The sequence below is a fragment of the Juglans microcarpa x Juglans regia genome, chromosome 1D (genome assembly GCF_004785595.1).
Source record: "Juglans microcarpa x Juglans regia isolate MS1-56 chromosome 1D, Jm3101_v1.0, whole genome shotgun sequence".
Classification (NCBI taxonomy): domain Eukaryota; kingdom Viridiplantae; phylum Streptophyta; class Magnoliopsida; order Fagales; family Juglandaceae; genus Juglans; species Juglans microcarpa x Juglans regia.
The window spans coordinates 9,902,348-9,912,425 of record NC_054594.1 but is presented as its reverse complement, the minus strand read 5'-3'; the positions used below and the strand labels follow the sequence as shown (position 1 = coordinate 9,912,425).

At 32.3% G+C, this 10,078-nt stretch overlaps 1 pseudogene; it reads right to left on the bottom strand.

Annotated features, from left to right (window-relative positions):
- Positions 1–7,592: 7,592 nt before the first annotated feature.
- LOC121261795 lies at positions 7,593–9,511 on the bottom strand (annotated as a pseudogene).
- Positions 9,512–10,078: the final 567 nt, after the last annotated feature.

Genomic DNA, 10,078 nt, shown 5'->3' with positions numbered 1-10,078 from the left:
CATTAGTATTATGCCCCTGGTCCTTACAGATTCCGCACTATTAAGAACTTTGAGGTACAACATGCATTTCATTAACCTTTTTTAGTCTATTACAAAATGTCTTCCTCTACCTCTGTATTACCTCCCTCATATCACCAACTTTCCATTTCCGCCTCTCCAACTTCGTAGATGCTTCACTTTCTTTGTCTAAACTAAAAATTTGAATAATTTTTTCATTTTTAGACCGTGGGTGGATCTCGTTTAGTCGTCGAAGATTTAGAAATGAAAGATAGAGCATGTTTGGACACTTGGAGTAACTCACAATTTTATAAATAATAGTGAAATAATTTGAGATAAGATGTTTTATTAAATTTTAGAAAATGAGAAAGAAAAAATTGATTAAAAACATTATAAAGTTAAAAAAATTATTTAAACATTATTTTTGTTTTAAAGTTTGTAAAAATTATATTATTTTTGTGTTTGAATAATAATTAAGTAATAATTAGATTAACAAATTAAAAATTAAAAATTTTTTATATTTAAATGATGGAGAGTTTGGCCACATCACTCAAGCTCCCTCGTCTCATACGTAGCTACCCTTCATTTTAAGTAGCGCAATAAAATAACTGTAGACTAATTATAAATTTATCATTTTCTTTCACACGGTCCAAATAGTCGAATGTCATGAGAGGTATGTTGTGTCACGTGTGGGTCTATTGTTGTCATTAAGTATTTTTTACTGTCATTTTAGAGTTTGTCAAGATTTACCAGTCTATTACTTTAAAAAAAAAAAAAAGAAAAAAAAAAAAAGTGGAGAGGGACGGCTAATATAATTTCACCCTCTAGACATCATCATAAAAAGCCCCATAAGCAGCGACGTATTCGAATAGACTACTGGCCCCGTAAGAGGCAGCCCATCTGCCTATCTTTTAACTTTGATCAGCATGCAATCTGTTTCGCTAGTCTGAGTATTGGGCTGTTGTTGAATAGGTCTTAGACCTTGGCACGTTCAATTACGGCCCACTACTCAGACTAACGCTGCAGATTGTAAAAAAAAAGACAATAAATAATTTAAAATAATGCCTAACGAATCGGTGACTTTTGTTGGTTACAGGATCTTACAAATTCATATATCTTATATGTAATAAGTGCCAATAAGCAGGTGTCGTCCACTATTTTTTTCCATTTTGCCCCTGCTTTTCAATTCGTCTTCCCATTTTGTCCCTTGGCTGTCTTCCTGATCTCGTCTTGTTTTCCCACGCTGTGCATTTCTAATTCGGTTTCTTGTCTTCTTCTCCAGAACCTTCCATCCTTCAGTTTTCGAGAGCTTTTTCTTATCTTCTTCTCGAGAGCCTTCGATCATTCAGCTTCTCGAAATCTCATTCTTTGCTTCCGAATCTCCTTTCATATGATTTTTAATTTTTTTTTGTTTTCCACCGCTTTCACCCTCTTATCAGATTCTGAATTTTGCTTATTTTTTTCCTCACCGCCTTCACCGCTTGCCGCTTGGTATAAGAGTGACTTTCATCTTCTTTGGTTGCGGTCTATATTTCTCTCTCAACTCAGACCCCCTCTCTTTTCTCTGCATTTTTTTCTCCATTTTTCAGTTTTTTTGCTCCCCCCCACGCCTCCTCTGCTCTCCCCAACCGATTTCTCTCCATTTTTCTGCTCACACACCTAAAGGCACGGAGCAAAAGCTCACCGCCGATCTCTGAAAGAAGCTTCAAGAAATGACGCCGATCATATTTTTTCCTAATCTTTTTTATTATTTTCTTGTTGTTCCTCGTCTCTCTGTTGTTGCCATTGAAGAAAAGGGTAAAATTCTAAAATTTTATTTTTGCAGGAGTTTTTTTTTTTTTTTTTTCTCAAGGAGTTTTTATTTGGGTTTCTCGGTTGCATGTTAAATCTGTTCTTCTTTCTTGTGCGGGTGTTTTTTTAATTTTTTGTTCATCCCCTTTCGCATCCAAGTTGTTTGTTTTCTTGCTTTTGCTGGGAAATTAAAATCATGTCAAGCTCGCCGGCGTTTTTTGAATTTTCCAAGAAGAGGTCGGAGAAAGCAAGCTTCTCTATGTAGCCTACTGAGTCAGTACCTGAAGGAGAAGGGCTCCTTTGGCGATCTAAACCTCGGGATGTCATGCAACGTCAAACGAAACGGTGTGCTTTGCCCTCCTCTTTCCTTTTCTGCATTTTTTTTTTTTTTTTTTGTTTTGTTTTAACTATCTCATTCCTTTCTTTTTCCTATGTGATTTTCTAAGAAAACCCAGAAATTAGATCTACTTGAGGTTTCTCTTTCTTTTGGGTTTTTGACTGTCTAATTCCATATCATCGCCCAAGCATTTCGATGTGTCCTCTTTGCTCGTCAAAACTCTATAAAACTTTGATGTTTTAAAACCCTAGCTGATCTCAATCTTAATCCATTCCACGTAGCCACGGGGCCGCATACCAAGGCTCAAGCAATCTTATGAGCTTTTCTTTTTTCTCTCCTGTTGACTTCCATTTTCAATGAATCAGATGGCTCGGTTCCATGGGATTTTGCTCTTCTCCGCACTTCTCTGCCTCGTTCATGCTCTAGAAGCTAGCACTGGTGACGCTGATCCGGTTTACAGGTAAGTTTCTTTTTGTTCTTTATCTTTTGCGTTTGCTCTAATTTTTCAAATTTCTTTTTGTATTATCATAATCGGTTAAATATGTAACCGCCTTTTTTTTATTTCTTTCTTTTCCCCCAAATTTAAATATTGGTGGTTGCACTATTTGACGGAGAAGATTAGTTTGTTTACCTGATAATACCTGTGTAGCAGTGGAGAAGTATTACTTTCGAATTTTTGATACAGTGGAAGTTAAACAATGGTACTATATCTTCTAGATAAATTTGAATGTGAGGGTAATCGCGTAAAGTTTGAGATTTATAAAATTTAGGTACTGCTAGATAAATCTTTTCAAGATAATTAAGTTTTTTTTTTTTTTTCCTCATATCCTCCAACTACTGAACCCATTGAAGGTTTGTTGAATTCTCTCCTTCCCATTTTTTATTTCTCTTCCTGATCTGTTTGGTTGCTATGATTTACTTGGCATTATAATACATATCGAAAATTGGATGTATTTTTAAAATTATACCCTGGATATTGCTCCATTTTTTATTTCTCACTGCTTATGTATGCCTCATGTCTGGTTGATTTAATATTATAAACATAATGCACCAACTGGTTTTACCTAAAAGAACGGTGGAATGATTTTTCTTCCCGAGCGGTTAACACAAGCCATGGGAAATCATTGGTGCAAGACATATACGTGGTCGATTCAAGATATGCATATATATAATTTTGCATTAATAGAATTTTTACTTTAATATCTTATAATAATTTTATTATTGTAAATCTAACATTATTTTTAATTTTTGTAGTCTAAAGGTTCTACGTTTTATAATGTAGAACATATTTGTTCACGATGAGTGCCCTGAAATTTGTAATATTATTATGAAAAAGTCAATTATTCTTGGGACAAAAATCAGTCTCTCTTCGTATAACGGTATTTTTTCTTAATATTAACATTCTTATTAATTATTTATCTTGCATTTGTATATTTATTCATACATGTTTATAATGTAGGCTTATCGTTATCGTCACAACCAACAAGTGTTTTTACCATTCAACCCTTTCTTGCATCCACCATTCCATTACATACATGGTAAATTATGTGTTTAAATTGATTTATTATATTTGTTATTTTAATGCAATATGAATTTTATATTAACCTTTGTCGATACATTAACCTCTGTGAATATGTTATCATATATATTTAATATGTATTTCTTCATATTTGAATGTTTTACTTTATTTATCAATTCAAATGTTCAGGGCAAAATAAAACAATGCTTTACTTGAAGAAATAATTGCCAAAAATTTGAATAGGTCAGGTGCGTCAACTTCAAGCAGTTTTACCGATCCATTAATTAAAATATCAGAAATTGCCGAAGCCTTGAAGCCTATACCAGCAATGACGGTATAATTTTATTGTTTAAAATCATCTCTGATTTCTTATAAAGATTTATCTTTTTCGCTTCTTTTGTTTTCTTATCTTTTTTGAAATATGGAGATTGGAGGTTGGTTGAAATGAAATGGAGATGGAGAATGAGAACTTCTAAATTGTATGTTGTGGATTTGAAACAGTGCATGTTTCTAAATTGTGTATTGTGGATTTGAAGAAATATGGAGATTAGAGGTTGGTTGGGATGAAATGGAGATGGAGGATGTGAACTTCTAAATTGTGTTATGGATTTGAAACAGTGCATGTTTCTAAATTGTGTATTGTGGATTTGAAACAGTGCATGGTCTTGTATTTAGTAAAATATTCATTATTTGTTACGGTTGAATTAATGTGATAATACTTTACTTTTGTTGATGCATTTAATTGTTCAGTTTTAATGCACCAATCGACATTCTTGGTTGGATTAACTTTTTTACGTTATTGTTTTCTTATCTTGTTTTGAAATATAGAGATTGGAAGTTCGTCAGAGAATGAAATGGAGATGAAGGATAGGAATTTATTAAATGCGTGTTGTGAATTTGAAAAAATGTATGTGGTTAAATTTAGAATGTTGATTGTTTGTTATGGTTCAATTAATGTAGTAATACTAAACTTTTATCGATACATTTAATACATACATGGTCGAAGTTAGATTTATGATGTGTGATTTACATCAGCCATTTTATTACATCAGTCATTTTATTAGATCAGTCGAAATAGCTTCTCTACACTTGTTTTTTTTATCCTCTCTGGAAATATGGAGATTAGAGGTTGGCCTTAATGAAATGGAAATAGAAAATGAAAACTTGTGATTTTTGTGTTGTGAATTTGGAACAGTTTGGAACAGTTCATATGTTTGGATTTAGGATATTGATGGTTTATTAGCTTCAATTAATATGGTAACATTAAACTTTTATTTATACATTTAATTGCCAATTTTAATGCAGTGATCAACATTTCTGGTTAGAGATTTACAATATTTGATCTGCATCAACCATTTTACTACTTATCATGTGGAAACTATAGCAAAACCACTGAATACGACAAAGATGAAGAGTTTTTATGCTATAATTGCAAAGAACTAATAACTACACAACCAAGGTAAATATTCATCGTGATATTTTGAAGTTAATAATTTTTACATCATAATTATAATATACTATTTGCTAATACCAAGAAGTGATAACTTATTTATTATTCCTAGATCTTGAGTCTATTTAGAGGCATTCGATGGCAGTGCCTCAATCGCAGTAGTAGCCTTTGATCCTATAGTAGAACGAATCTTTGATTGTACAACAACAGATATTGTACAATATGTAGAGGAGGTAAGATTTGTACTTTTAGCCATATTTAAGAAATTTTTTTTTATATGTTTTTATCGTTACAGGAGAGCATAGAGAACATTGCAAATAGAATTCAAGATAAAGAGTGGATGATTGTTTTGGGCGCATTTATGAATGAATTTAGAAAATTGCGCCAAAACAAATTTAACGTATTATCTATTAATAATGTGTAGTTATAAGAAATTCATATGTAATTGTAAATGTATTTATAAAATATTTTCTCATGTAATTATGAGATAGCTCTTGCTTTATATTTGTAATTATGAAGATAATACATTAACTTCAATAATCACTTTTCCATCTGCAATAGAAAATTGTGTAATTGTAAATCTGTTCGTGCAAACTCTTATGTTATAATCATAGATATTCTGCAAATAATATATGATTTTTTTATGATCAATGAGAATCTTAAAATATAGACAAAATTATTATATTTTATAATTATATATATTAATCTATTTCTTATTATTACATATTTTTACATTTCATAAATGTTATTTTTAAAAATATTTTGTATATTTTTGCAATTGGGCACACGTGCAATGCACGTGTTTGCCCTTTACTAGTATATATATATATATATATATCACACAAACAGAAATGCTATCGGCACCGAGAGTTGGGTCCCAATAAAAAAATTTTCATTTTTATTTAGTGATTAAAAAAGTATTTTTTCAGTGATGTAGTAATTTTAAAAAAAAAATGCTTAAAAGTTAAAAGTATAAAAAAAAATGAATGAAGACAATAAATAAATAAATAAATAAACCTTTCTGATATAGTCGGGAGCCGTCTCATGCTACATCCTTACCTAAAAGAACAAAAATAAGAATTGATGCCAATAAAATCTGAATCCCAAGTTTGGGATATTGTAAATAAGTGGTGTGATATCCTACATGAGTCGAAAACCTTTGTTTCATGATTGTAATGAGGTTGGATGATATTAACGTCGGAACCGGCACTTCATGGCATTTCTTCTACCTCTGTATTTCATCAAAGAAACGAGTTTTCATTGCCATTTCTTCTTAATTATATTCATCTTCGTCTTCTGTGCCTAGTCTTTCACTTCCTCACCCATCTTTCTTCCCCTTTTTCTTTTTAGAAATGGAGAATGAGCGGAAACTTCAGTCTATCTATATAATTACAAAAAAAAAAAAAAAAACTCTATTAATAGTTACTTATGTGCCAAAATTTAATACGTAAGATCCTAATAAATCAAATTATGCTACATTAATAATAATAATGTGGATGGAGAATAGAATGACTATTACTATTACGATAATAATAAGTTTACAACTTCCTACTACCTCTTTATTACTCTCTTTATTTTTTTTAATTTTTTATTATTATTATTTTTTATTTAATAGTTAAGAAAGTCACTATTAGTGAAGTTGTATTTTTTTTTAAATTTTTTTCTTAATGATAAAGGATGTTAAAAAATATTTTAAAGAGAATAATAAAAAAAATAAATTTCAAATATATTATGGAGTAATAAATAAGTGGTAGGAAATAGTAAGTCTATCATTATCCTTATTATTATATGAGCTCTTCTACTTGAAAGTCCATGTGTAAAACACTGATATAATTTTTGGCAAGGTTGGAGATCAACAATATGATTATTTGAGAGTTTTTTTTTTTTTTTTTTTTTTTTTTATACATTTGGGGAGAAAGGGGTTTCAAATCCAAGACCTCCAAATGGGTAATATATAAAGCACACTCATTATTTTATTGACATAATAAGACTTGATTTACAAGAGATTTCAAAATTCTCTACCAAATTAAATCCTTGTCATGTTTTTCTTGTTATATTAGAATCACTTTGTATAAACCAAAGCTGCAAGACTCAACGCATTGAAATGTAGAGAAAATAAAGTCAGCACATTGGATCTGACAGGTTGGAGCACTCATTGTACCAAATGAATATAATTTAAGTAGAACGCATAATAAAAATCAGAGTGGCGCAGCGGAAGCGTGGTGGCCCATAACCCACAGGTCCCAGGATCGAAACCTGGCTCTGATATAGAAAAGAGTTGCTTCCGTAATCCTTTTCTGCGTTTATTTTGACCCTGGCGTTTGATACTTGTTTTGTTGTTCCCTGGGCAGCCAATCCATTAAAAATACAGGCTTTCCCGATACATGATCATAGTATGAGAAATTACAGTTTTGTCTATGCCTCCATTCCTTTAACGTAGTACATAACTGCTACGGGGATGTTCTGAACATTGGACTGACTCTCTACAACTTGTACCATTCATTCCAAACCGCTCCTCCTAAAGATGGAGTTGGTCGCTGCAGAAACTCGATGGCACAACAAAGAGCTGCAATCGCCCCGTCCATTCCTCCCCCGGCTTCAAAGTGATAGGTTTCTCGATTGCTGCCCCATCGACACAAAGCATCTGTTTGTATTCCTCGTCACCAAAATCTACCATCGATTTTGGTTTCTTCTCCCATGGATTCCACACCACTGTTATAAGAAAAGAAATTGATCAATAGACAGAAGGCAAAACACCATAAAAATCAAGCATCATAATGAGGAGAACATTAACCATTTTACATGTTTGATAGCTTCGTGCATGCATGGGAATCGAGTTCGTCCGCTCATACCCAAGTAAACATGTATATAGTCCTAATAATCATTTCCCTTTATTACGTGGTTTGTCTTAAAATACTGAGGAATTTGCACTTGATGTTTCTACTTCTTCAAATGTATGACAGCTTACCAGCATCTGGCAGTCCTTCCTTTCTTATCAAGTATGTCCGCTTTTTTTCATGATCAAGGACAGCGATTACATTAGGAGAACCAAGATAAACTCGATCCACCTGCCAGGAAAGAATATGCTCAATGATTAAATGCAGAATAATGTTATTATATCCCAAAATTTATATCACTCACTTTGCCACTTTGATGTGGCAACACAATGTGGTGTCACGTGACTTATTAAAAAAATTAAAAATACAAACATAAAAAGGTAGAGGGAATCTAGGATTTTAGTCTCTTTTTGTATTTTCCGATGCCATTTTGTTTTGAATATATATTTTTAAATTCTTTTTAATTTTTTTAATAAACCACATGGCACCACAATGTGGTACCACATCAAGAGTACAAAGCGAGTGGTATAAATTAGGGAGCATAGTAGCATTACTCTTAAATGTAACACTAAAAGCCACTTAAAGTAAAGGCCCCGTGACATGACCGAATACCATTTAAAGTAAGATTGCTATAAGGAGTTATATCCCAGGAATATTTCTATAATTTCCCTGGAAATTTTTTACTTGTCGATAATTTAAAAGAAGATTGATAACGCCGCATTAATATATATCAATATCAACCATCGATTTTTTTTTTTTTTTTTTTTTTTACTTTTGTTGGTCTGAGAAAAGATGTTATTGCTCTGTAGTCAATTTTAAACTGTCACTAACCACACCTTTATTTTCATTCGAAGTTTCAGGGGAGAAGCACACACATGCACATTGAGTTTGACGAGGGAAGTACTGGTGCAATTTTGATGCCTTGTGGAAGAAACTAACATCTTAATACGATGTAGAAAAGACTTTTCAATTGTCCTGTTTTAGAAATTTCCCAGCATACAACTTCTAGCATGTTAAATTACTAATAAACACTGAAAGGAATTTACCTCAGCTTCAAAAGTTACGGCATCTCCTTGTTCGGTAAAACGTTCTCTTCGGCAAAGATTGTCCAGATAGTCAAGTGTCTCCAGACCTTCTATTCTTATTTCACTGTGGACACCATTTACGTTCATATGAGTGCATGTTACACATCCAAAACAAAGATATCCATAATACAGAAGCAGAAGATTTGAATTGCCTTTACGAGTAGATAGTCACAATCCGACCAAAAGGAAAAAAAGATATACATTTCTAATCCGTGATATCAGCATCGATCAGATCTCCATTTGTTGCTAGAGACACCCTAAGACGAAACTCAAAGCCGGAACTTTAGGTCATCTTCCGATGGTTTAAGTAGTAGGTCAATCAAGGCTTTCCCTTGGGAATCAACCATCCAAATCTTGTTCCTCGCTAATCCATGTTGTTCAAGTGATCCGCAGTTTCCAAACTTCACAAAGATTAAAATGAGATGCATTCGTAAATAGGACTTCAAAGTCAAGCTTGTAGACAAATATAATAAGTACCTGAGGGAAGCAAATGGGTGTTGTTAGTAATTAATGGAAAATGGTTAATCAATGGATGATGATCAATGATCGTGTGTTGTTATTAATTAAACTATTCAAATAGATTCAATTATAGAAAACAACAAAGAGATGTGCTGGTATATATACCATATTACACTGATGTTATCAATTAGAAATACTTCTAACAGTTAACAGGTACTATCTAGTCCAGTGGGAACGCGTAGCAAACAAAAGTAAAACAAATGTCCATTTGCAGCAATTCATAAATCTCCGGGAAAAGACGTTTTTCTTGTAGTGTAGAAGAACTTGTTCAATTTGACTTAAAAAGTTTAATATTATCAATTGTGCTAACCAAGATCTTGGATCAGTTTAGCCTCATGTTATGTCAAAATGAAGAGAGATCCATCAGTGTACATATTTGAATTCGATTTTATTTGAGGAAGAACCACATAGAATAGTTATAACGTTGTTCGATAATTCTAAGTTCAGTCAGAAAAAAACTATATATATTTTTATAAATTTTAGTATCTAGAGACTGGAACATTTAAAATTTTAGCGTCCAGAGTCAGACAAAACGGGTTGCAT